Source organism: Nicotiana tabacum, chromosome 5 (genome assembly GCF_000715075.1).
Source record: "Nicotiana tabacum cultivar K326 chromosome 5, ASM71507v2, whole genome shotgun sequence".
Lineage (NCBI taxonomy): Eukaryota > Viridiplantae > Streptophyta > Magnoliopsida > Solanales > Solanaceae > Nicotiana > Nicotiana tabacum.
This window is the reverse complement of record NC_134084.1, coordinates 118269927-118274640: the sequence shown is the minus strand read 5'-3', so window position 1 is coordinate 118274640 and position 4714 is coordinate 118269927. Positions and strand designations below refer to the sequence as shown.

Genomic DNA, 4714 nt, shown 5'->3' with positions numbered 1-4714 from the left:
AATAAATAGAATTTTAAGTAATTTGTGATAATTTTTAAATTATGCGGGTAATTGATTAATTGTCGAGTAACAGAACATTACCAAATTAATTGGGGATATGCATTGAATAAGCATGAGGTGGCAACCCCTCCATTAAAGTCAAATGACTCATGACTTAGAATGGAAAGGTGTCAAATTCTTCATTTTTTAGCCGCCTTGCCCATGACTTAGAATGGAAAGGTGTCAAATTCTTCATTTTTTAGCCGCCTTGCCCCTTCCCTTTAATCGTTCCATTTTTTCAATTTTCTATCTAATTCCACTTTCCAATTTTAACTTTGCTTTCCTATATCAGCCAATTCCACTTTTTCCCATTTTCTTGATTTATAGATCACAATTTAAAAGCATCTGGGATTGTAATATAGTAGAAAATTTTATGATTTCCTCCAATTTCAAATTCAAAGGCTGAAATACACTGTCTTTACAAAGTTTTTCAATAGTACAAAGTTTATATTAAGTGAGAAGTAATGAAGAACACTAAGCATATTGACTTGTCCGTGGATGGTTTGGGAGGTTGTAAAATGCTTTCGTGAGCAGCTTAAAAGTTGAAATTTCTAGCTAGAGTGTCGTCAGTTCCTTTGGCGCAAATATTGAATCATTGAATTGTCTGTCAGGTATGTTAAGGCTATCCCTTCTTTCTTTTGGCATGATCTATACGATACGAACGGAACGTGTAAATGCACAAATTCCACGAATGACTCTATTCATAGAAGTATTAGAGATATCTGTGTTCTTGAATTTCCGTGTGTTATATTGTCTTATCATCTGTTCATGGGTCTCAGAAAAATACGAAAGTTGAAAAGAGTTTACTTTATGATATTACTCAGAGGCAAAATGGTCTTATGACATTCCGAATAATTTTATTGACGTACTTTTTATGCACTGCATTCATGTGCACTGACCCATGACCAGATGGCGTTATATACGCGTATATATGTAAATATATGTATATGGGATATGGGAAAAGGTTACGGCATTATATACGCATCACCACCTGATCAGCTGGTATATGATGATGATGTTGCCCACAGTGGCTGAAATATGATTCAAACGGCGTTATATACGCATATATATGTATGTACTCAAACGGCGTTATATACGCGTATATATGTAAATATATGTATATGGGATATGGGAAAAGTTATGGCGTTATATACGCACCACCACCTGATCAGCTGGTATACGATGATGATTTTGCCCACAGTGGCCGGTATGATATAATGGAATGCCCTCAGAGGCTGATGAAGTTATGAAACATGTACCTATGCACGACATGACATTCATGCACATATGCATGATGCTAAAAGTAATTTATGATCTACAAAGTTATTCATACTTACAGGTTGAGTCATGTACTCTATATGTCTTCCATGTCTCTTATGTATTTATTTATGTGCCTTACATACTCGGTACATTATTCGTACTGATGTCCCTTTTGCCTGGGGACGTTGCGTTTCATGCCCGCATGTCCCGATAGACAGGTCGAGAGCCCTCCAAATAGGCTATCAACTCAGCGGAAGATGTTGGTGCGCTCCATTTGCTTCGGAGTTGCTCGTTTGGTTAGTATGATTTAGATGTGTATTGTTTGGTATGACGAGACTCTGTCCCGACCTTTATGACATTTATGTATTCTTAGAGGCTTGTAGACATATGTCTTTTACGTGAAAGATTGTACAGCCTTGTCGGCTTATGTTTTGAGTTTATAAATGATTATGTTGGCCTATTAGGCCCGTATGTCACGTGTATATGATGATGTAATAAGAAAGATACGTTACATTGGTACTCGGTTGAGTAAGGTACTGGGTGCCCATCGCGGCCCATCGGTTTGGGTTGTGACAACTATAATGACTAAAACAAAAGAGAGATAAGGCCCCAAAAGACTGGGGCTTACCAATAGCTGATACGAGATGTCCTAGCAAGCAGAATCGTCTACCTGAAAATCGTTACCTGCATCGCGAGATGCAGGCCCCAGGCAAAAAGGGACGTCAGTACATTTGAATTGCACTGGTACGTAAAGTAACTAAAAGAAAGAATTAAAAATGCTTAAACTAAAACTAAGCTGATAACTGAGAATTGATAATTGATAACTAAAATGATAACTATTGAAACTAAAATGATAACTGATAACTGAAGTAATACTAAAACTGAAACTGAACTGCTAGCTGAATGCATAAAAAAAGCAAATGAAAGCTATTTTCATGTTTAGAAGGAATTGAACAAATATTCAATAAATTATGATCTTGTAACAAATTTGATTCTACTAATTAATTAATTAGGATATTACCTCTATGATACTATTTGTATATATTACTAATAGTTCCAAAAAGAAAAATATGTGCATAACAGTGAAAATTTCCTTCCACTTTTAACTAATGACAGAATAAAAAAAATGTATAGTGGATTAATGCTTAATCCAAACAAGTAAAACTCGGGGAAACTTAATCAAAAAATTCATTTAGGGGTAGGAAAAAGTAGATGTACCAAACTGAACTTGTGTGCCTTTCTCATAGGGTGCATATCAAACCCAAAATCACCCACATAGACTGCAAAGTACTTGTCCTACCCAAGGAGAAGTCAACTAATTAGAAGTATTTTGTTTTCTATACAGACTTTCTGGTTACAAGTTTTTGTATTGCCTAAGAAGATTATTACATTGGTTGCGACTGTATGCAGGAAGTTTTTGTGGACATGTAGAAATGACTTAAACAAGAAAGCTTTATTATCTTGGGACAAATTGGGTTTGCCTAAGTCTGCATGTGGACTAAATATGACATATATAGCATTGTGGAATAAAGTAGCAATATAGAATTGCTGGAATCCCTTTAAGAAGAGAAAGATATACTATGAATTCAATGGGTTCATACTTATTATATAAAAGGAAAACCTGTTTGGGGAATATGTGTTAAACAAGCATCGTAGATGATAACCAAAATCCTTAAAGCCAAGGACTTGGAGCAAGCATGCATTTCTTTTGATGAGTTAACGGAGATACAACAGTTCTTTATCAGGAAGTTGTATATAAAGCTAAGATAGGAGTTTCAAAATGTACCGTCGAAGAGACTAATTCATAATAACACGAGATGCCCAAAATGGATCTTTTTGATGGTGGCCCACAGAAGGTTATATACGAGAGATAGACTGGTGAAATGGGGAGTAGCAGGTAATATTATATATGTGATGTAGAAGCTGAATTTGTAATCCACTTGTTCTTCAAGTACTCCTTTGCTGCTTCAATATGGAATCAATTGCTTAGATGACAGGGTGTTGATAGATAGGAAATGGGGTGGGTGGATGAGTGACGAGCGCAAAACACAATACGAAATTGATACTCGCTAACCAAAGACAGTATAGTATAATTATCGTTTCCGCAAGTGTGGGTTTAAAATAATGTTCAAGCAATTTCTGGTTAAACGCTATTCAGGATGATTAATACTTTGATTGGAATGATATGAATTAAAATTAACTATTGAAATTAAAGCAATTAACAATTGATCATAGAGAACTAAAGAGTAAAGCAACGGTTATTATCAAGATGAAGAATAAGGGTTTTGACATGATAGGTGCAAGACTTCTATCCTCGATATGACACTGTTATATTTCACTCTTGAGGTTCTATCGATTCTCACGAATTCAATAGGTGATTAGCTTATTCTTCCGATTCAGACTCCTCTCTCAAATAAATCTAAATCTTTCAAATAAACTAATGTGAAGTGCGGTGAAACTTGCAAGAATCTATTGGTAGGAATGATTTAAGAGAAACTTCTCGCAAATATTTCTCATTCTTAATTTAAATAGTAACTCAAAAAGCTCTCTCGATTCAAAGAATCATCAAAATAAACTAAAGTATATGCTATAATAATATTCAATAAAATACTCCTCTTTCGATTAACCACTATAAAGAACAAAATCATAACTAATATTAAAGCTCCTCTAATAAATTCAAGCAATTAATTAAACAGTAGTCAAATCCGTTAAAGCATAAACAACAATCAAGTGACCAAATACTCATGTTGAGGTACAGAGTAAGCCTTTAAATAATCCAGCTGTTGTATATTCCCAAATTTACTTGTTGGAGACCGAAAAAATAGTTAATTACAAAAAATAATGTAGTTATCATGTTCAATTAAATTAACTCAAAAATCCATCTAGACTTATTCAGATTTTAGGGATACGTTAAATAAAATGATATTAAATGCAAGGAATTGTCGAACTGAGATGAATGGAAAATGAAATCGGCTGTAATAAGAAAGATTTTGCTAACTGAGGACAAAAAACGAAAAGGGGAACTTACACGTTAGCTCGCGACTTCGAAAGATGAAGAAGAGCAGGTTCCATCGTTCCAGCACAATAGGAGAAGAGCGGTATCTGTTGAGAAGCGTCTTAAAAAATGGCTACGCGTAGTATCTTGTAGAGTAGTATATTAAAATGAATTGAATCCGTTTTATTTTAGTCTTCAGCTAACTTATTGAAATAAAACAATAAAGAAGTATATTGCAAAGAAAGACAGAATTTTTATTGATTTGAGATGAATTATAATAGAATAGGACCTCTTTATTTATAGGGAAAGAATAACTTAATCACCAAGTAAAATCTCTAAAATCTCTCTAAAAAATAGATATTCGTTTTAAATAAAACTCTATTTATAACACTCCCCCTTGAATGTATATTCAACAAATAA

The 4714-nt window shown here is 34.1% G+C and overlaps 1 long non-coding RNA gene across 1 annotated transcript; it reads left to right on the top strand.

Annotated features, from left to right (window-relative positions):
- The first annotated feature begins 211 nt into the window (after positions 1-211).
- LOC142180639 (uncharacterized) lies at positions 212-1770 on the top strand. Its single transcript, XR_012709265.1, has 2 exons — positions 212-650; positions 1514-1770. It is a non-coding gene; the product is annotated as an uncharacterized LOC142180639 (long non-coding RNA).
- The last annotated feature ends 2944 nt before the right edge of the window (positions 1771-4714 follow it).